At 40.1% G+C, this 24,109-nt stretch overlaps 1 long non-coding RNA gene and 1 pseudogene across 2 annotated transcripts; both read left to right on the forward strand.

Moving 5' to 3' along the window:
• The first annotated feature begins 61 nt into the window (after positions 1–61).
• LOC136793987 (uncharacterized) lies at positions 62–23,572 on the forward strand. 2 transcript variants are annotated; one of them, XR_010840112.1, is made up of 4 exons: positions 62–162; positions 1,465–1,682; positions 5,502–5,672; positions 23,241–23,572. It is a non-coding gene; the product is annotated as an uncharacterized lncRNA (long non-coding RNA). The 2 variants fall into 2 exon arrangements; XR_010840111.1 differs by lacking the exon at positions 1,465–1,682.
• Positions 11,250–11,791, forward strand: LOC131756376 (large ribosomal subunit protein eL21-like; annotated as a pseudogene).
• Positions 23,573–24,109: the final 537 nt, after the last annotated feature.

The raw sequence follows: 24,109 nt of genomic DNA on the forward strand, positions 1-24,109 counted from the left end.
GCACTGTTCCTTGCTTAATGACGACACGGAATCATTCATAATTTACTGTTCTCACTTGTAGCCCACAAGAAAGAAGAAAAAAATCATTAACGATATGGTGTGCGCTGGGATATTGCTTTAGGTTCCTGGGACCTCTTGCAACATTGGCCAAAGATTAGTAAGGTAAGAACTGAGACGTGACCTGTTGCGTTGTGTGGTTATTGTCAGTACAGCTTTAGGGAGAAAAGGGCACAGAAGCCAGACTGGGGAGGGTTGAGATGTGAAAGGAAAGTGAGGAAGTGGACACTTCAAGAAATTTGATTGTAAAGGAAAGTGCTGTACCTACTGGATCAAGAAAATTTTTCCTTCCTTACCCTCCCCCCTTTTTTCTTCTCTTCTTCCTTTCTTTTCCTTCTCCTCCTCATTCTTCTTCTTCTTCTTCTTTTTTTTTTTTTTCGTTGTTTTGGCTGTGATGCATGGCATGTGGGATCTTAGTTCCCTGACCAGGGATCCAACCCATGTCCCCTACAGTGGAAGCACTGAAAGTGTGGAGTCTTAACCACTGGACTGCCAGGGAAGCCCCATCCTCATTCTACTAATTCATCTTTTTTTTTTTTAAGTCCAAGGTAACATAATATTTGGCAAAAAGTTCAAACACTATAGAAATATATGGTGTAGAAAGTCCCTCATAATTCTACCGTCTGGATAGCAGGAGTTCTCAATGTTGTCTGCACATTAGAATCATCAGGGGAGATTTTTAAAAATCTCGATGCCGAGCCCACAGCCTGTGTCAAAGACATAGAGATCTCTGGGAGTGGCACCCAGAGATCAGCATTCTTTAAAGCTCTCTAGGTGATAACGACACACAGTCAAGGTTGAGAACCACTGCTCGAAGTGTGGCCCGTGGACCAGTGGCATAAGCATCAGCATTCAGCAGAACCTCAACTCTGCAACCCTTCTACCTGATGAATCGTAATCTGCATGCTAACAATATCCCTTGATATTTCCTATGCACAATAAATTTGTTTTTACATTTAGGGTCTTAGGGTCAGTTGATTTTTTTAAAATTGAAATATAGTTGACTTACAATGTGTTAGTTTCTGGTGTACAGCAAAGTGATATATATATATATATATATATATATATATATATATATATATGTATATATGTATTCTTTTCAGATTCTTTTCCATTATAGGTTATTACAAAATACTGAGTATAGTTCCCTGTGCTATGCACTAGGTCCTTGTTATTTATCTATTCTATATATAGTAGTATATGTATATGTTAATCCCAACCTCCTAATTTATCCCTCTCCCCCTTTCCCCTTTGGTAACCATAAGTTTGTTTTCTATGCCTGTGGGTCTATATCTGTTTTGTAAATAAGTTCATTTGTATCTCATACACACAATAAAAATTGAGCAGCACTTTTTAGAGAAAAATCACTAAAAGAAATAAGGAAGCCTTTTTTTTTTTTTTTTTAAGATGGAATGAACTCATGCTTACAGAGTTACTGAGAGGAAGAATCTGTAAAGGAGAAAGAATAGAAAGTATAAGACAGAATGTCATAATTGGTAGGGCAATGTCCCAGAAGAAGTAGGAGGGATAGAATTGGCAGCTGGGAAAAATAAACTTTGAAGAGAAAAAGGAATTTGTCTTCTTGGGACACTGGAAGGAAGGCGGAGTGAATGATAGACTTGCAGGTAGGTTTGAATTGTGGCACAAACTGGTAGTTGATGGTATTGACACCTGATGGCCTTTGTTTTCTGCTTTCCCCAGGGAAGTGGGAGGAGAGGCCCTCTGTGAAAAACGAATGGGACAAAGAGGAATAATGGCTATTGAAGCCCTACTATGTGCCACAAGGGGTGTTACATACAAAAAGCCTATATACTCCTTCCAATAGCCCTAAGACAGTCCTATTATACAGACGGGGAGATCAGTCCTCTGCTGGCTTCTCCTTTGCTCAGTCTCTGCACATCTATCCTGAGGTTCCCTCTCCATTTCTTCATTCCTTTGGTGACATCACTCATGACTTTGCCTGCAAAGTCCCCCTCGCTCCCCACAATCTGCATTTCTAGTCCTGACCTGTGTTGTGAACTCCATCCAATTGTTTACTCAACATTTCCATAGCATGCCTGATAGAAATCTCAAACTTATCATGGGCAAAAGAGAACCCTTCCCAAACTTGCAACCCTCCTCCATAGCCCACTCCTTTAATTATAATAATGCCCAAACCCAGGACTTCTGCCGGTGTCTTCCCTCCACCTCCCTCCATCCCAAATCGCCAAGAAGTCTTGTCAATTTTATCTCCACAGCATTCTGAGTCCATCCACTTCTCTAAGATCTCCACTCCCACCAGTCCAATCTAAGCCACCATCACCTCCTGCGTGGACCACTGCAGTAGCGTTCTACCTGCCCTCTCTGCGTCCGCTGCTGCCGCCCTGCAACCCAGTCTCTTAATCTCAGCCAGACTGAGGTATACACATGGTGTATACACATGGCAATTTTAAAACATATAAACAGAGTAGTATCACGAATCCCCTTAATCTTATTATAGCAACTCCAAAAATTATCAATAACTTGTCAATCTTTTTTAAATCACAACGTTTTTCTTTTTAAAAAAAGCATTTAAAAGCAAATTTAAGATGCCATATTATTTCAACCATGCATATTTCAGTACATATCTCTAACAGAGGAAGATTTTAAAAATTAAAACCAGAATGCTCATTACGTTCTCAGTGCTGCACAGGTTTATATATTTTATCTCATTTAGTCTTCGTAATAGTCTTGAGGGGAGGGTGTTGCTAGATAATTTCACCTACAGGAAAGTGTAGATTTAGAGTGCCCTGGCCCAAAGGGCTGAAATTTGAAGCGGGAGTCCTCAAATTCCGTCTGCTGTGTGTTCCACCCATTCTGACTTCTCTTTCCTGTAAGTGTGAGGTCTCCTCTACACATTCCTTAGTGCCTTACATCAGTGATCTTGCATTATTTTAAGAAAAGAGAAAATAAAAATGGGAAGAATCTATATTTTCAGATTTTCCTGCTTAAATTTTTCTCTAAAATTTAGGGAAAAACATCACTATACTGCCATCTTCTGGATCTTTTGAATGCTAACACATCAATGACAATATAGATATTTAAAACCACATCTGTCCAACTCTCTAATCTAGGGCTGACATTATTAAACTTTGTATAATTAAAATTATTTCTTTAGTTAATTGGAAAAGTTTTCTTTAAACAGCTTAATACATATTAAATATAGAGGCTAAAAAGTAGGTGTATTTAGAGGTCAGTTATTTTTGTTTGTAGGGGATGGAGGCAAATGTACATAGTTAAAATTTACAAGTAATTCAACCTCCACCTTTTGGCCATTAATTTTAACCTCTTCCAATGACAGTTTTTAAAATTAATGTTAATAGAGGTGTTGGCTAGGAAAGCATTTCCACTGCTGGTGAGAGTATAAATTATCGCAGTCCTTTGGGAAGGCAATTTGATTGCTTATTTAAAAAGTAAAAATAAACTATCTGTAACTTTTGACCCAGTAAATTTCCTTTAGGAACTCATCCTACATATATTCTTGTTAATGTATGCAAAGATGTAAATATCTTTGAATAAGATGTATAATCTCACCTTGTTCATAAAGGACTAGAAAAACCCAGCATGCTTAAATAAATGATGTTACTATATCTGTGCAATGTGGCTCTTTGAAGGTGCTTAAAAATAATGGTGTAGTTCTAAATACACTGGTAATAATAAGTAATAATGACTGATATTCTAAGAGGTTTGTTTAAAATATTTTGGCCTAGAACTGGAAGATGCTATGCAAATTAAATACTCTTTCATATTTGTTACTAACAGATATTTATGTAGCAAAAAACTACATTTGGATTTCTGCCTCTAAAAAGAGTGATAAACTCAGCTTTTAAAAAATGGAACATGAGGCAATAAAGTCCTCAATTTTAGCTTCATAATCAATGGTACAATAAATAAGATAAAGACAATTTGAGTGTAAGTTATATTTTGTGGTTTCTATTAAATAAAAGTTTAAACTAATGGGGAGAAAAACTTAGTACTCCGTGAAATCCATGCCATGAAGCCAAATTTACAGTGCAATGTCTTTTTACTTACCTTTATTATTTAATAATAAAAAATTGACTAGGCACAGTAATCATGGCTGGTATTTGTCAAGTCTTTTCTATGGGCTAAGTGCTGTCCCAAGTGCTTAGCATGTGAGAAGTCAGTTGGTCTTCTCCATGACTTTGGAAAGACAGTATATAGACAATATTTCTATCTAATGAAATTGAGAGTGAGGAAAGTTAAACACATAGTCAAATCAGGAAATGAGTCCAAATATTCTGAATTTGGATGCAGTGCTTTTTTTAAATTATTACACCCAAATGCATCAAAAGGGAAAAACATACAAGTGTAAATGCCTATATTAGAATGCTTAGTAATACATATGAAATGCCAAGTACACTGCCTGGCATATTATATTGATAAATACTCAAAAAAGGTTGACTATAACTCTTGTTATTTTTATTATGTTGAGAGGACAATATGGGTAGGTCTTTGACCAAGTGACAGAGGCAAGCATCCTTCCCACTCAACACTTCCATTCAAAATTCTCAATTGCATTGTAATGTCTTCACACTCATATGAAGCATAAGCCCCATGAGGACAGGAGTTTTCTCTGGTATGTTCACTGTTATCTCCTGAGGCCTATAAGACAGCTCATATTAACTTCTCAGCAAACATTTGACACCTAGATTGAGAGACCAGAAGATTTTCTTGCTCCTTTTTTCTTCTTTTTGACTGTGCCATGTTAGCTTACTATTTGCTCTTCTGTGTAATTTGTACACTTCAGAGTAGTGCTTCCCGAGTTTTAGTGGTTATGAAACTTCCTGGGATCTTGCTAAACATGTAGGTAACCAAAAAAAAAAGTAGATCCTCAGAAAGCTCCATTATGTATTTTTATACCCTCATGCATGGACCTCCACCCCAAAATTTGGTTTGGACATCAAAACTGATGATGCATACACATATCAAGAGAGTATCAGAATACATAATGAAGCTTTCTGGGGGAAAAAGCCTGGGCAGGCTTTCCAGCTGGTCCAAAAGTGGCTTGAGAGAGCAGGGGAAGAGAGGCTTGGGGTTTTGTTGTGTCTAGGGGCTGGAATCGGTCTCTTCCAGGAAGTTGCACACACCACCTTTGCTAATATCACTTTGGCCAGAAGTTAGCAATATGGCCTCACCTAACTGCAAGGGAGATTATAACATGTAGTCTTTATTTCAAGTCATACTGTGTCCAGTTCAACATCAGAGTTCCATTGCTATATAACAAGGGAAGAATGAACATAAAGGGACCAGAAGCAGTCTCTGATCCGGTTAATAAATAGACATTAGCTGGAGTAACATGAATTATTTCAAGTCATCTGTGTATGGTTTACTACTCATAATTTCTAGTTAGTGTTCCAAAGGTTGCTATTTTTGTAACTTATTCTGGGTTTTATTATGTTCCATAGCAATGCTCGGTGAGCTGAGGAGATAAAACTTAATGGAAAAGAGTATTTGTTTATTTCTGGCAATGTGCCAGGCACCTGATTGGACCCTTTCACATATATTTTCTCATTTGGAAGAGCCAAGAGAGAAATAAGAAAGAGTTCTCTTATCCAAGGTCAACTATAGGCAAAATGGTAAGTAAAGTAGCGTTTCTTTTCTTTTTTCTTTTTCTCCTTTTGCATTTAATAATATCTAATAATAATAATTAATAATATTTATTTATTTACAATATTGTGTTAGTTTCAGGTATACAGCAAAGTGATTCATATATATATATATATTCAGATTATTTTCCATTATTGGTTATTATAAGATATTGAATATAGTTTTCTGTGTTATACAGTAAATCCTTGTAGCTTATCTATTATATGTACAGTAGTTTGTATCTGTTAATACCATACTCCTAATTCATCCCTTTTTCCTTTTCCCCTTTGGTAACCATAAGTTTGTTTCCTATGTCTGTGAGTCTGTTTTTGTTTTGTATATAGATTCATTTGTACTATTTTTTAGATTCCACATATAAGTGATATCATGTAATGTTTGTCTTTCTCTGTCTGACTTACTTCACTTAGTATGATATTCTCTAAGTCCATCCATGTTGCTGCATATGGCAATACTTCAGTTTTTTATGGTTGAGTAATATTCCATTGTATATATATATATATATATATATATATACCACATCTTCTTTATCCATTCATCTGTTGGTGGACACTTAGGTTGCATGTCTTGGCTATTGTAAATACTGCTGTTATGAACATTGGGGTGAATGTACGTTTTCGAATTAGAGTTTTCATCTTTTCTGGATATATGCCTAGGAGTGGGATTGCTGGATCATAAGGTAGCTCTATTTTTAGTTTTTAAAGGAATTTTCCATACTGTTCTTCATAGTGGCTGCACCAATTCTTTCCACATCCTCACCAGCACCTGTTATTTCTTGTCTTTTTGAGAATAACCATTCTGACCAGTGTGAGGTGATAAGTAAGGTAGCTTTTCTTTCATAACTTGTGCTTTCCTTTTCAATAGATGTTTTCTAAAGTGTGTTCTGTGTATTTATTTTTCTACAGCAGAATGTCCAGTGTAGAGCATAACTGAAAATATTCAGTTGTGCAAAATGGTACGTAGGACTTAAGTTCAAAGGGAAAACATAATTTGTCAAGATAAATACTTGAACATAATTTGAGGTCTTACAGAATAGTATTTCAGTTGGATGATCTTTAAATCCAATTGGCTGAGCTGCCTTATCTCTAGACCCCAAATTACAATTATTCTTTACCTGCCCAAACTGAAATAGTCAGTATGTGGAAGCATCAGAGCCAGTGGTTGGGTGTGATCATAATTGATTCTTGTTTCTAGAGCTTTCCCTAGCAACCTGCAAATATAACCTGCCTTGGATAAAAAGACACCAGAAATTTCTCAAAGGCCAGTGGTTCATACGGTAAGTATGATGAGTACTCTACATGATTCCCTTGGTTTCCACTTCTAGTTGGACAGAATCTAGATGGCTTTCTTCAATTTATCGTACAGGACAAACACAGGGGCTCCATGCAGTCCCTAAGAATTTTGAATAAAGTGCCTAGAAAAAGGCTTATGTGCCTGCATTTTTTTAAAAAAAGAATGTATTATTTATTTATTTACTTATTTATTGGCTGCGTTGGGTCTTCGTTGCTGCATACAGGCTGTCTCTAGTTGCAGCAAGCAGGGGCTACTCTTCATTGCCATGTGCGGGCTTCTCATTACGGTGGCTTCTCTTGTTGCAGAGCGCAGGCTCTAGGCGCGTGGCCTTCAGTAGTTGTGGCACGCGGGCTCAGTAGTTGTGGCTCGCAAGCTCTAGAGCACAGGCTCAGTAGTTGTGGCTCACGGGCTTAGTTCCTCCACGGCATGTGGGATCTTCCCAGACCAGGGCTCGAACCTATGTCCCCTACATTGGCAGGCAGATTCTTAACGACTGCACCACCACGGAAGTCCCCGCCTGCATTTCTGAAAATCTTCCTCCAGCTTTCAAGGACCCCAGGAGACACGACATCAACTCCTTTGTGCCCACATTACAACATCAACCACTGGCTCACAGTATCACAGGGGTAGGAAACCACCTAGGCTTTTAAATTCTGCTGCCTTGGCAGATTTTCCAACATCAGATACAAATTGGGTTCTGGGAAAATCTGATGAGGGGAAGAAGAAGAGTGAAGTGGCTACAGCTGTTGCCTGAAGGACCAAAATGCCTTGGTGCTGTGTGTGCTTGTATTCTCCTAAGAAACCCTGCTTGTAGTTATCCTTAAAGCAGAGTGAAGGGCTCAAGTAAGGAAACATCTGTTGACACTTGTCATGGTGCCCTTCCAGAAGGAACATACTCCTACTCTTTGGGAAGATGGAATATACAATCCACTCTGCCTTTGTAGAAGGAGTTAGCAGTAACCTCTCTGCTCCCATGCTGCAGCTTTGCCCACTTGATTGGACCACTGCAGCCTTGGAGATGGCAGCGGTGATGCTGCAGTCAAGAAACGCCTTGTGGGCTTCCCCGGTGGCACAGTGGTTGAGAATCTGCCTGCTGATGCAGGGGACACGGGTTCTTGCCCCGGTCCGGGAAGATCCCACATGCCGTGGAGCAGCTGGGTCCGTGAGCCATGGCCGCTGAGCCTGCGTGTCCGGAGCCTGTGCTCCGCAATGGGAGACTCCACAACAGTGAGAGGCCCATGTACCGCAAAAACAAAGAAAAAAGAAAAAAAGAAACGCCTTGTAAAGTAGATGACCTTTCAAGTTTTAACCTTTTTTTTTTTCCGGCCGTGCTGTGTGGCACGCGGGATCTTAGTTCTACATCCTGAGATCGAGCCCGTGCCCCCTGCAGTGGAAGCATGGACTCTTAACCACTGAACCGCCAGGGAAGTCCCAACTTTTAACCTTTATTTTTGTTTGTTTGTTTGTTTTGAGGTACGCGGGCCTCTCACTGTTGTGGCCTCTCCCATTGTGGAGCACAGGCTCCGGACGCACAGGCTCAGTGGCCATGGCTCACGGGCCCAGCCACTCGGTGGCATGTGGGATCTTCCCGGACCGGGGCACGAACCTGCGTCCCCTGCATCGGCAGGTGGATTCTCAACCACTGCGCCACCAGGGAAGCCCTAACCTTTTTTTATTCCAGTTTTATTGAGACATAATTGACATAAGGCACTGTATAAGTTTAAGGTGTACAGCATAATTATTTGACTTATATACATTATGAAAAGATTATCACAAGGTTAGCAAACATCCATCATCTCCTATAGATACAAAATAAAAGAAAAAGAAAAAACCTGTTTTTCTTGTGATGAGAACTCTTAGAATGTACTCTTTTAATGACTTTCATATATAACATACAGCAGTGTTAATTATATTAATCACATTGTACATCACATGCCTGATATTTATCTTATAACACGAAGTTTGTACCTTTTGACTGCCTTCATTCAATTCCTCCTCCCCCATCCCCTTACTCTGGTAACCATAAATCTGATCTCTTTTTCTATGAGTTCTTTTGTTTGTTTGTTCTTGAAGTATAATTGACCTATAACACTAGGTTAGTTCCTGGTGTACAACATAGTGATTCGATATTCTATACACTTCAAAATCGTCACCATGATAAGTCTAGTTACCATCTGTCATTATACAAAGACAGTAGGTGACCTATTTACTCATGACAGGAGAATGGGCTGGAGGAGGATGCAAGGCCAGAGTGGGAGCTTTGAGATCCAGGAATGTTGGTATCACTGGCTCAGCCCTGACACAGACTGAAAGGCTAGTATGCTGAATTTCTTTCTTATATCTTTTCCTTACCTTTCTTTTCTCTTTCCCTCTACATAGTCAGTATTCTCTTCAAGTAGGACTTTTAAGTTGTCCAGCCTGTGGGAGGATGGTTTGAAGCAAAGAATAAATTGTTAAAGTTGTAATTTCAGGTGTCATGAGAGATAAATATTGGGGTTAAGAGTATCTGGAAAATATGCCTGAAAACTGACATGGGGGAATTTTGTTTCGTTGAAAGAAAAGTGAAAAAAGAGAGGGCAGAGAACAGAGGCTGGGACACATGGAAAAGTTTTTGCAATGACCTAATGTTGCCACTAATTCATGAGAAACACTGCTTTAATGTCCTGAATTTATCCTAGAAGAATTAGGCTCAATAGCTCCTTTCATTACCTGGGAGCTTAAATCATCAGTGGCTTTTTTTCCCATATATTTTTGAAAGATGCTTTCATATAGAATATAAAACATTTTAGAAATTCAATTGTATTTATGGGCCATATCATATTTTTTACACTCTTGCTGAAGAAACTTAGGGCAAGTAGAGGGTCAATTTTATCTTTTCTTTTTTTAACCAAAGGGGTGTATCACTCAGCAGAGTGCTTAGTTGTTATGAGAGTGAAAAAAAGTTCCTCTGGTATAAGGTGTGGGGAACCTACTGGATTTCAAAGGATAATAAGCTTTCTTCTTGAAATAGGCCTAATCAACATACTTTATTGTACTTTATTGGGGGCATTCATCAATAATGAATCAAACACTAGGCCAAACTTTTCCTGAGAGAGTTAGAAACTCTCTGGCTGGAGTTGAACCCTGGGATCTGGGGTTGTGTCTGTGAATGTTATTCATTCTGCAAAATGCTCTGAGTACCTACCTTAGGCCCAAATGCAGAGAATCACTGGGTCTTGGAAATGTACTTGTTTGGGGAAACACTTAAATATCTCTGCTGGAACAAGGGTCACATAATCACTCCACCATGCAATGCTTAATTGTAAAAGGGAGTGGGGATGTGATCTCACTGAGTGCAGGACTGTTTCTAAGCAGAGTTTTTAAAAAGGATAATGAATGCTGGCTCTGCAGGTTCTAAATGTGAGTGAACAAGATGGAATTTGGTCAACAGTTGGAGGAGTTGGCCTCAGTAACACGCAGAGTTCACCTGTGGTAACAAAGGGTAAGGCAGAGTATTTGGGCTTAGATGCTGGGAGGTGCATGGCTGCACAGTGGGAGTGTGTGGAAGTCCTTTATAATGGATTCCATTTTTTCAATGAAATAAGAAAGCCATTGATTAAGAACAAATATGAGGGGCTTCCCTGGTGGCACAGTGGTTGAGAATCTGCCCGCTAATGCAGGGGACACGGGTTCGAGCCCTGGTTTGGAAGGATCCCACATGCCACGGAGCAACTGGGCCCGTGAGCCACAACTACTGAGCCTGCACGTCTGGAGCCTGTGCTCCACAACAAAAGAGGCCGCGGTAGTGAGAGGCCCGTGCACCGCGATGAAGAGTGGCCCCCGCTTGCCACAACTAGAGAAAGCCCTCGCACAGAAACGAAGATCCAACACAGCAAAAATAAATAAATAAACTCTTACCCTCAACATCTTCTTAAAAAAAAAAAAAAGAACAAATGTGAGACAGTAGATCTTGAAACTTTGAGGGGGAAAGTAAGTATGAAATAGTTATCAACAAGTCTTTCAGTGTAAGAATTCCTGGATGTTTTCAGTGTAAGTTATACGCACCAGCTTTCCCCATTGCACCCCCTACCTATCCCTAGCATCCCAATTATCAATGTTAAGTAAAAACCAGCAAAGAAAGATTCATGACAAGACAAATAAGAGAGGAATGTCATAGGGCATAGACATGCAAGACAAACACTGGTTAAGCCCAGTATTGATTCTACTAAGGCTTATGGGGCTAAGAGAGAGCTCTGTTCCTGTCACTTAAAATCTTATTAGGCTTTTCAGCTGGAACCGCCATCTTCCCATAATTCGCCAAAATGACCAACACAGAGGGAAAGAGGAGGGGCACCCGCTACATGTTCTCTAGGCCTTTTAGAAAACATGGAGTTGTTCCTTTGGCCACATACATGCGAATCTACAAGAAAGGTGATATTGTAGATATCAAGGGAATGGGCGCTGTTCAAAAAGGAATGCCCCACAAATGTTACCATGGCAAAACTGGGAGAGTCTACAATGTTACCCAGCATGCTGTTGGCATCATTGTAAACAAACAAGTTAAGGGCAAGATTCTTGCCAAGAGAATTAATGTGCATATCAAGCATATTAAACACTCTAAGAGCTGAGATAGCTTCCTGAAACGGGTGAAGGAAAATGATCAGAAAAAGAAGGAAGCCAAAGAGAAAGGTACTTGGGTTCAACTGAAGCGCCAGCCTGCTCCACCCAGAGAAGCACACTCGTTAGAACCAATGGGAAGGAACCTGAACTGTTGGAGCCCATTCCCTGTGAATTCATGGCATGATGGGTGTAAAGAAAATAAAAGATCTGGACTATATAAATGTTTCTCTTAATTGAGTAGAAGTGTGTGACCTCCCTCCCCCAAACAAATATTTAAAACACACACACACACAAATAAATGAAAAATCTTGTTAACATTAACTCACTCATCTTCACATCCATCCCAGTGCACCAAAAGACACCAGTTTAGTTCCAGGGCTGAGGTTGGGGCAGAGGCTCCTTTCTTGTTTAGAATGCCTGCCTGAGAGTATTCTGAACCAATGTTCTCTGATACACATCCCAGGGATTCTAGAGATCAAAAAAGACTCAGTATGAGTCCAAAGTTATCTTTCTTCTCTTCAGGACTCTAGTAGAGAAATGGGAGGTAGAATATCTAGCTACTGAGTTAGGAGTATAAAGAAGCAACACACTAACCAGAGAGAAAATACATTGGTTCAGTGAAGGTATGTGGAAGCTCTCTCTTTTGGTTCAGTTTGATCAGGGAGGTAGAGAAGAAGGTTATTCCCAGAGAGTGAATTTGTGGAAAAAGGTTTAGAAAAAGAAGTGTGAAATAGTCAGAATGAACAATTGAATGGACTAAGCAAAGTAGTGTGATTACCAGTTAAAAGCCCACTTGAGGTTCATAATCGTCACTTTAAAGTAAGACCAATCACAGGGTACAGGAAGAGAACAGTTAGACTGAATTTAATAAGAGTTGCGGTTTTGACATATATATTAGGGATAATTGACAGGGTGGAATGGGGAGAATTGGCAAGGGTAGTTTTGACTGTAAGAATCCAAGATTTCTTACACTGAAAAACTTGTGGATAACTGTTTCATCCTTCTCTCTTTTCATTCATCCAATCATAAGAACATATATTTGTATTTCTTATATTTGCATGAAAGAAACACTGGAAAAACACCCCAAACAAACACAAATGGTTACTTATACAAATGTTTACTAAGAGGAGGGTAAGGTGACAGAGATGGAGTCCTTCCAGTCCTTCACAAAATTTTCCCAAAAATAGAAGAGGAGGGAACATGTTCCAACTCACTCTAGGAAGCCAGTATTACTCTGACATGAAAACCAGAGAAAGATATAATAAGAAAAGAAAGCTACAGAACAATATCCCTTAATAGTATAGACACAAAGTTCCTCAAGAAAATACTAGTAAACAATCTGACAACATACAAAAAAGAGTACATACCATGGCCAAATGAGTGTTTATTCCAGGAATGCAAGGTTGGTTCAACATATGAACATCAGTTAAGGTAATACATCGTATTAAAGCAATAAAGGACAGAAAACCCACAACCATCTCTGTAGATGCAGGTGAGATGCACCATTTCATGATATAAATACTTAACAAAATAGGAGTAAAAGGGAACTTCTCCAACATGATAAAGAGAATTTATGAAAAACCCACAACAAACATCACATTTAATGGTAAAGGATTTTAAAAAGTTTTCCTCCTAAGATTAGGATTTTCAACAAGGATGTTGAGACAATTCAATGGGTAAATAAAAGTCTCTTTAAAAAATGGTGCTAGGACAACTGTATATCCATAGGCAAAAGAATGAAGTTGGACTCCTACCTCAGACCATATACAAAATTAACTCAAAATGAATGAAGACCTAAAAAGAGCTATGAAACTCTTTGATAAAATATAGGGCTAAATTTTCATGACCTTGGATTTGACAGTGGATTCTTAGCTATGACACCATAAGCAAGGGAAGAACAAAAAAATTAGATATATTGGACTTCATCTAAACTAAAAACTTTTGTCCATGAAAGGACACTATCAAGAAAGTGAAAAGATGACCTATAGAATGGGAGAAAATATTTGTAAATTATATATCTGATAAGGGTCTAGTAACTAAAATATGTAAAGAACTCTTACAACTCAATAACAAAAAATCAAGAAACCAAATTAAGAAAATGTGTAAAGGACATTACTCCAAAGAAGAAATACATATGGTCAAAAGGCACATGAAAAGATGCTCAATATTATTAGTTATTAGAGAAATAGAAATCAAAGCCACAATGAGATACCATTTTTCACCCTCTCAGATGGCTGTAAGTAAAAAGTTGGACAGTAAGAAGTGTTGCTGAAGTTGTGGAGAAATTAAAACTTTCATACATTGTTGGTGGGAATGTAAAATGGTGCAGCTGTTTTTGAAAACAGTTTGGTAGTTCCCCAAAATGTTAAGCAAAGAGTTACCATATGACTCAGTAATTCTGCTCTTAGGTATAGTCTCAAAAGACATGGAGACATGTGTCCATATAAAAACTTCTATATGAATGTTCATAGCAGCATTATTTATAATAGCCCCAAAGTGAAACAACTCAAATGTCCATGAACTGATGAATGCATAAGCAAAATGAAATACAGCCATAGAATTATTCAACCATAAAATGGAATAAAGTACTGATACATTCCACAACATGGGTGAACCTTGAAAACATTGTGCTAAGTGAAGAAGTCAGACACAAAAAGCAACTTGTTGTATGATTCTGTTTATATAAAGCGTCTAGAAGAGGCAAATCCACGGAGACAGAAAGTAGATTAGTGGTTTCCAGGACCTAGAAGGCTGGGGAAAATAGGGAGTGACTGGTAATGGTTACAGGATTTCTGTAGATAGTGGTGATGGCTTCACACTTGTGAATATTTTTTAAATCACTGAATTATACATTTTAAAAGGGTGAGTTTTATGCTGTGTGAAATTATATCCCAGTAAGCAAATATACCAGACAGAAGATAGGGAGTAAAAGATATGGAGGGCTTGGGTCTACACTGACAGTAGAACAGAGTGAAGGGGTGTATAACTCGAAGTATGTTCTACAGAACTTGTTGACTAATTGGGTGTGAGAGGTAGTGAGAAGGAAGAAAAGGCCAAGAATGATTCTGAGGTGCCTCGTCACCTTGTATTGCACTGGTTCATTTATGTATGTGCCCCATCCTGTTAAAATATGTGTTTCTCCACCTGCTACCTGAAAACATAGGGTCTATTCTGGAGGAGAAGTAAGTGGCAGTTTTAGACACACTTCAGAGCAAGCATTAACAAGTACATCCATTTTCGTGGGTCTGTTTTATACAATTCAAGAGTGTTGCTCAATTTCCCCTGTGAACCGAGAGGTTACTTCCTGTGTTTGGACAAGTGTTGAAAGGCTACTTCCCATTTTGAGGTTTCCCCACTTTAGTCTTGATGGGAGAAGCCACTAACCTCTACTGACTCTAAGTGCTAAATGTTCTGCCAAGTTCTTCCTGATGTTTTCACAAATGAGGTGCCCTCTTCATTTCACCCTGCCTCGGACCACAGATTTTGAAAGATTTTCTGACAATAAAAGCATTTATTAACATAACTGGTTTCACTGTTTGGCTAATCAAAGTTATAGTAATGCAACTGTCAACTGGCCTTTCCCATTGCATGAACTGTACCATCACTATCGCAATGCTAGTTGATATCATTTCAGTCTAAAGAAAAGGGTCTTGATACTCTGATAAGCCTGTACATTCTCATTTTAGATCATATAAACTTAGACCAGTAAAATAGCCCTAGGTTCCCCAGTAAATATCTTCACAGACTCGTAAGAATCTAATGTCAGATAGTTGGTAATCTCCCTGGTAATTATTAATCAGGTTCCTTCTGGACTGAATGTTTGTAAGTTGATTTGATTATTCTCAGGAAGTCTGACACCCAAACTGTGTATCACTGGAGGAATATCTTTGTATAAACTGCTAAAAATATTTGCTAAAATTTTTCTTTGGCTCATATTTGCTTATGCATATGTTTTTTTGTTTTTTTCTTTGCGGTATGTGGGCCTCTCACTGTTGTGGCCTCTCCCATTGCGGAGCACAGGCTGCGGACGCGCAGGCTCAGCGGCCACGGCTCACGGGCCCAGTCGCTCCGCGGCACGTGGGATCTTCCCGGACCGGGGCACGAACCCGTGTCCCCTGCATCGGCAGGCGGATTCTCAACCACTGCGCCACCAGGGAAGCCCTATGCATATGTTTTAAAAACTCACTTATTGCCCATGGGTGGGGAGGGTGTGGAAGCCTATATGTGTTCAAGATGCTGCAGTGTGTATTTTATATAACTTTATTTCATCGACCCTATAAATAAGGTTTCATTATCCTTTAAGTAAGAAAATTGAAGCTTAAGAGGATAACTCAGATAGCAAACAGTAAAGCCTACATTTGAGACAAGATTTGTCTGATGGTCTTTCTGGCAAGCCACACTTTCTCCCAAGAAGCAGGTTCATACTAGTAGAAGCTGAAGAAGGAGCAAGAAGAGAGTGAAACTAATTTCTTTACGAGTACAAGTAACTTATTACATCTATATGTATTTTTATTTAAAAAAATTTTGTTGTTGTTGTTGTGGTACGTGGGCCTCTCACTGCTGTGGCCTCTCCTGTTGCGGAGCACAGGCTCCGGATGCGCAGGGTCAGCGGCCATCGCTCACGGGGCCCAGCTGCTCCGTGGCATGTGGGATCTTCCCGGACCGGGGCACGAACCCGCGTCCCCCACATCGGCAGGCGGACCCTCAATCACTGCACCACCAGGGAAGCCCATATATGTATTTTCAAATACATACCATCAGTGCACTTCACTCATATGCTCACTTTTTTTTTAACATCTTTATTGGAGTATAATTGCTTTACAATGGTGTGTTAGTTTCTGCTTTATAACAAAGTGATTCAGCTATACATATACATATACCCCCATCACTGTTTTTTAAATAAATTTACTTATTTATTTATATTTGGCTGCATTGGGTCTTCGCTGCCGCCCGCGGGCTTTCTTTAGTTGAGGTGAGCATGGGCTACTCTTCGTTGCCGTGCGCGGGCTTCTCATCACGGTGGCTTCTCTCGTTGTGGAGCACAGGCTCTAGGCGCGTGGGCTTCAGTAGTTGTGGCTCGCAGGCTCTAGAGCACAGGCTCAGTAGTCGTGGCACACGGGCTTTGTTGCTCTGGGGCATGTGGGATCTTCCTGGACCAGGGCTTGAACCCATATCCCCTGCATTAGCAGGCAGATTCTCAACCACTGCACCACCAGGGAAGTCCCATATGCTCACTGTTAAAGAGCATACATTGGAAACATGGTCACGTAAATATCAAGGAACTATACCAGCAGTGCATTAAAGTGAAGATCTATGAATCACCAGATCTACCTTGCATCCAGACCATCCTTTTGTCCCTGGTGCCCATGAAGCATTTTAGTAAGGTTCCTGTTTCTATCATGGTTGTGTGTATCATCACAATATACTCCAGTTCCTTCAAACAAAAGAACCAACAAACAAGCAGACATACAAAAGACAGAGCATCTTTAGGATGCTTATCTTATTGCACTGTGAATAAAAAAGTAATAGCAGCTAACAAAATAAAATTAAATAATTTAAAATTTCTTTTACGAATAAGTAATGCATGCATTCATTAACATATTAAAAATATAAGCTAGTATAAGGTATAAAGTCTTAGTTTCATCTCTTTTTCAATCTAACCTGTTTCCATCTTTTCACCTTGTGGGTGAAAAATGTTGACAGTAAACAAAGGATGTTGCAGCCACCAAGCCAACAGCCACTGTAGCCACTCCCAGCTGTGTACCCTGAGGGGATTCAGGATGGAGAAAAGCAGGATACTGGCCCTAGATAGCTAAGGTGCATGACAAAGGAATGATTTCAGTGAGCCCAGACTCTTGCATCTTCCCATACACAGAACAGCACTAAATTCAATAACTTGAGATGTCTGGTTTTCTTCATTAACAGTAATCTTCTGATGTTACAGCTGTCTGGTTTCTGTTGCAAAACTCCTGTATATCCTGGCTCCCTCCTGCCTCCTTGGAGCAGTGCCTGAGAGTGTTCTGGGAGGCTGTCTTCCAGGTTTAAGCCCTTAGAAGATCCTCTGATAAAACATCATTCTCCACTTCTAGGTTGTGTGTTTTTTTCTTTCAGTCGACAACCTAGTCCCCTTCTCCATGTATCCCCTGTCAGATAATAATTTTTATTAGTTTCTCGTGTATCCTTTCAGAGTTTCTTCATGCAAATACAAAGAAGTATGAAAGTATTCTTTTTGAATTAGTTGTTTAAACTTTTTTTCTTCTGTTTTATTAAGATATAATTGATACACAGCACTGTATAGGTTTGAGGTGTACAGCATAATGATTTGACTTACGTACATCATGAAATAATTAGCACAATAAGTTTAGTGAACATCCCTCATCTCATATAGATACAAAATTAAAGAAACAGGGCTTCCCTGGTGGCGCAGTGGTTGAGAATCCGCCTGCCGATGCAGGGGACACGGGTTCGTGCCTCGGTCTGGGAAGATCCCACATGCCGTGGAGCGGCTGGGCCCGTGAGCCATGGCCGCTGAGCCTGCGCGTCCGGAGCCTGTGCTCCGCAATGGGAGAGGCCACAACAGTGAGAGGCCCGCGTACCACAAAAAAAAATAAATAAATAAAAAAAAATAAAGAAACAGAAAAAAATGTTTTTTTCCTTGTGATGAGAACTCTTAGAATGGACTTTCTTAACAACTTTCATATATAACATATAGCAGTGCTGATTATCGAAGGGGTTACTACCCAAGGTGGATGAAAGTCATCTGGGTATTTAGACCAAACTGAAGCTCAGTCCACTTCCACAGCTGGTGCAGATCTCTGCTCCTGACTTTCCCTGGGCACTCAGTGAGCCCCACAAACCCGGAGAAGCACCGTTGCACCTGGGGATGGTGCAGAGACCCCCTCCCCGAAATGTATTCTTATTCTCCTTCATCCTTTTAACTCCAAAGTAACTTATTGGTCTGTATCTTTCTTTTCCTTCTTAACAGTGTATAGATCTTTCCATATCAGTGCATAGAAAACTTCTCCAGTTTCTTTAATAGCTGCAAAATATTTCTTTTAATGTGTATACTGTACAAGTTACTTAACCAATCCACTGCTGATGAATATTTGTGTTGTCTCTGATCTTTTGCATGATAGCTCACATTTATTGGACTAAGCTTACTATATTCCAGGTGCTGTGATAATTGCTTTATTTGGGTTCATTAATATAACAACCCTTTGAGTTAGATAATATTATTTCCACTTTTCAGTTAAGGAAACAAGAGGATCAAAGAGGCTAAGCAACTTGCTCAAGATTTGAACAAAGACTGTCAACCTTTAGAGCACTTATTTGTACTAGTGAAACACAAATTAGTACCCTTTATTGCTTTCGGGGAAAGTCCTACTTTTAAGGAAAAGTCTCTAGTTATGTGTTTATAACTGTTTTCCATTGCTTTCTAAGGTTTTATCACAAACATTTTGAAAAATTTGTACAATTCAGGATTTTACTCCTTTCCACCCCTCATTCTTTACTCTTTGTTGACCTGTGGAGTATGTAATGATGAATCTGATATCAAAATATATCTGTTTAAAGACAGTTTAAGGAGGTAATGTTTAAAATTATGGGACAGACTGACATTTTCTGAAAGTGATTGATTTTCATTTTAGGGTATAATATGCTGAAGTCTTAGTCTGAGGAAAAAAAAATAACACCTTTTTTTTACTTGGGCACCACAAATTTAAAGTGAAGATCAAATAAATGACCTTGCCTTTTAATATTCACACTTCCTCTGCAGGATTTTACCCAATAGAGTTGTAGAGCCACAGAAATCTTTGCATTTCGTATCTGCTTTCTCAGAGCTGTTTGACTTCATTCAAATATAAACCAAATGAAGTGTTTCTTAGACTTGCAGACTCCTGCCACGTAATGCAAAGAACTGAAAAACCCAGATGATAGCTAGAAACCCAAACAAATCTTGGTCCTCTCCTAAATTTAGCAAGTGCCTGCCACTATTGAAAAGCATCGTGACAAAATGTCTTATCGCCTCCTGATTGTCATTTGATCCTTGCCATCTACAGCCATCAGCACCACCAGGGCAAAGATGTGTCACCAGTGTTGTAAAGGGCAAGGATATCTTGCCCAAAAGGGAAGGGTGAAGCCCTGTTCATACTTCTTAATCTATTTAAACCTAAAACAACATTCTTATGAAGGACTTGGTGCCAGCAGAGAATACTCATCTTCTGACCTCACTTCAAATTAATGCACAAATCACAGTATTTAGGTGTAATGATAAAGGTGTAATGATAAAGCATGAACAATAATTATTTTGCTGAAATCTTCCTTTAGCTAAGTCATTGCCTAGCAGCCATTTTTCTTTCTCAAACTATTCACACAGTTACAATTTAGTGGAAAAAGAGATACCATCTGGAGTACTTATTAGCTTAACAAGCCCTTGACTGGGAGCCTAAGAAGATTCCATGTTTCTCATTCCCTCTGAGTGGTTTAACTCCAGAGCCTAACGCTATTGTTTAACTCAAGGGACTAGAGCATGCTTGCCACTAGGGGGTGCTGTTGCTTCTTTACTCCAGCCTCTGGCGGTTTCAATTCTGACCTTACCAGACTTCACAGAAAAAAGGAGGCTTTATCCTTCCCCAGTGTGTTCCTCGTATGCCCGCAGAGTAAGTGGAATCTGCTGGAACAATTCAGAACAAAACAAAATAACTAGAAAATGAAATAGGCTTGGTAAAATGTTTTCTAGTATCTCTCCGAGATGGACCAGAACAGCTTCTTGATATCATCAGTGGTCTAACAGTTTCATTAGGGTCTGGGGACAGTAACAGTTTTTTTTTTTTTTTTTTTTTTTTGCGGTACGCGGGCCTCTCACTGTTGTGGCCTCTCCCGTTGCAGAGCACAGGCTCCGGACGCGCAGGCTCAGCGGCCACGGCTCACGGGCCCAGCCGCTCTGCGGCATGTGGGATCTTCCCGGACCAGTGCATGAACCCGTGTCCCCTGCATCGGCAGGCGGACTCCCAACCACTGCGCCACCAGGGAAGCCCCTAGTAACAGTTTTTGAAGTGCTACTTCAGGAAGTGGGGACTAGTGGGGAACAGGGAGTGTGTCTCTGCAGGAGAAGGGGAGAGGGCTGGGTCCTTGCAGACTCTTCCACAGTCTGGCAGAAATCTGCTTCCCCTTCTACTGATTCAGTGTTGGCTCAGACACAATTTGCCAAAGCCTATCACACGTACCAGTTTTGGGGGTTGTTAAAAATACAAGTTCTGGGACTTCCCTGGTGACACAGTGGTTAAGAATCTGCCTGCCAACGCAGGGGATACAGGTGTGAGCCTTGGTCTGGGAAGAGCCTACATGCCACGGGGCAACTGACCCTGTGCGCCACTACTATTGAGCCTGTGCTCTAGAGCCCGTGAGCCACAACTACTGAGCCTACGTGCCACAACTACTGAGTGCACGTGTCACAACGACTGAAACCCGTGCGCCTAGGGCCCATGCTCCGCAACAAGAGAAGCCACTGCAATGAGAAGCCCACGCACCGCAGCGAAGAGTAGCCCCGGCTCGCCACAACTAGAGAAAGCCTGCGCGCAGCAACAAAGACCCAATGCAGCCAAAAATTAAAAATTAATTTTAAAAAAAGAAAGAAAGAAAAAAAAGTACAAGTTCTGTGGTCACATGAATTTGGGAAATTCTGGTTTGAAAAAGTTTTTAAAAGTTTTACTTCCTGTAGAACTTTCAGAACATTTAATTGACATTACCCTGTGCATTGCGCTTTGTGAATCTCAGGCTGGGCATTTGCTAGGGGTAGATACTCTAACAGTGGTTCTCGGTGGAGGGTGGTGATTTTTGCCTCCAGGGAACATTTGACATTGTCTGGAGACATTTTTGATTGTCATGACTGGGGAAGGATGTTATAGCCCTCGAATGGGTAGATACCAGTGATGCTGCTGACCGTCTTCCAGAACAGCACAGAACAGCTCCCCACCCCCGCAACCCCCCCACCCCACCCCTGGCACTCCACCAACAAAGAATGATCAAGCCCAAAAGGTCAGCAATTCAGATTGAGAAACCCTGCTCTATAACATACACAGCTTGTTACACTCATTCAACCACGAAATTAATTATCTCTTCTTGAATTGTCTTGTAGGACTAGAGTGGAAAATCTGTGGGGAAACTTTGCCTTCAGTTTATCCACAATGTTTTAGTTGCTGCGTGGTGTGGTCTTCCCTTAACACTTCTCTTTGACCTCCATGTGGCACTTGTCTTTGTTGACTGGCCATTCCTTGAAATTCCCCTCAATTGGCTTGACAATGAATTGTTTTGGTTTTCCTTCTTCTGTAACCTCTCTCCCTCATGCCAAGATATTTTGTCCCAAAGAGATCTACATTTCCAGTTATGTGTTGGATATTTTCTTCAAAATAAAAATGTCCCTTTTCTAAAACTACCTCTTTCTCATCAACTTCCTATTTCCCTCCTTCATTAGTTTGTTCTTAAAGTCTTCCAATTTTCTCAGTCAATCTGATATGTGATTATGTTTAATCACCAAGCCTGGTGAATCCTCTGGTCCTTCGTCTTTCTTTTCTCAAATGAGGCCATGATTGCCCCTTGTCTGATTACTGAAATAAATTCCGGATCACACTTCCTGTTTCCCCTCTTTATCCTTTCCATGTAGCCTGCACATTACCAGTGTTTAAATCATCACTTTGATTCTTTCCTTAAAACTTCCAGTGAGGGGGACTTTCCTGGTGGTGCAGTGGTTAAGAATCCGCCTGCCAGTACAGGGGACATGGGTTCGAGCCCTAGTCTGGGAAGATCCCACATGCTGCAGAGCCGCTAAGCCCGTGTGCCACAACCACTGAGCCTGCATGTGGCAACCACTGAAGCCCGCGCTCCTAGAGCCCGTGCTTCTGCAACAAGAGAAGCCACCACAATGAGAAGCCTGCGCACCGCAATAAAGAGTAAGCCCCCACTCGCCGCAACTAGAGAAAATCCACGCACAGCAACAAAGACCCAACATAGCCAAAAATTTTAAAAAATAAATAAATAAAACTTCCAGTGAGCGAGTTCCCATTGTCCTTTGAATAAAGTCTACACAACTTTTTCCAGCAGTCAAATTTCCCACAGTGTGGCTCCCTCCTATATTTGAAACCTTTGTTCTGGTGGCTCCTCCATTGAAATTCCAGAAAGAAAAAACACTGTTCATATGAGAGCAAAGCTGTGGAGAGGGGCAAGTGCAAAGCACTTGGTGAAAGGAAGTTTTTGTAAACTTTTTAGATTTAATTTCTGGCATACAATCTCTGGAAGCCGAACAATGCAAGTTCTAAATTATCACAGATACATCTGTATGTGTGTGTCTCATCCTCTAGACTAAGGAAACTCTATAAATGGGCTACTATGATCTTTATAGCATGTAAATGATGAAAATAAAGAAGGATGTTGCTCAAGCCTCCCATCTGTCAAAGCCCCTAGCCTATCACATTATGCAACCTTTGTAAATATTCATTGAATTTAGAATGAACAAATTAATGAGCGCATGCATGAATGAATGGAAAAACTACTGTGGCAGGTGCTGGTGGTGTCCTGCCTATATCTTGCAAATACTGAAAATACCTGCAACTTTCTACTGGAAGTCTTTTTTTTTCTTTCTTTCCTGGCTACAGATGTGTTCCCAACCTACCCCCAGTTCAAGCTGGAAGTGTCAGAGAGTTGGTGAGTCCAGAAGCCACCCTTAACCAATGATAAACAGGGTGTTGGTAAATATAGCCTTACCCCCTCGTTGGAATAACTCTGAGATGTGCTCTTCAATGTCTCCCAGATTTCCTCATTGGGACTGAGCTATAATTGCCTCAGTATCTTGCCTGTTAAAGTACCTTGTATTGACTTCCTTTCCTTCCCAGTCTCACTTTCTTATCCCTCAGCAGTGCTTTCTAGGATCACTTCACTGCACAAAACAACCCCCAAAACACAAGAAACCCCCAAACCAAAAAAACTACTTGCAATTGAATTCTTGTCTCAGATCTGCTTCTGGGGGAACCCAAACTAAGACAGCCACTGAATGTGGACTTGTACATTGAGTGCTTAAGGAGAGTCCATGACATCTGGAATTCATGGAACTGGAGTTGAATTAAAAGAAAGAACTCTTTCAGGAATCAGACATCATCTTCTCTGTGGCAGTTTTTTTTTCCCACACAAAGCACTAACCGTTTGAACAAAAGATGTGGAAGTTTTTCCTCTGGAAGACAACCATTAATTTATAAATGGAGGGTGGGTGTTGTTCTTTATTATTCAATTTTTTTGGATATAAAAAGAAAAAATATTAAAACTGGAAAATATTCACAAATGGAATGTTTAGTTATAAAATTACTCTCAGTTCAAATTTCCTTTCCTCCTTCACACTTACGTCACTCCTACCCATAATGCCCTAAGAGTAAGTTTCAGAATATTTGGCCAAACCATACAAATAAAACTGTAGCTCACAAAAAAACAAAACCAAAACCAGAAAAACAAAGAACCCACAAAACTGTAGCTC

This window comes from Kogia breviceps, chromosome 4 (assembly GCF_026419965.1).
Source record: "Kogia breviceps isolate mKogBre1 chromosome 4, mKogBre1 haplotype 1, whole genome shotgun sequence".
Lineage (NCBI taxonomy): Eukaryota > Metazoa > Chordata > Mammalia > Artiodactyla > Physeteridae > Kogia > Kogia breviceps.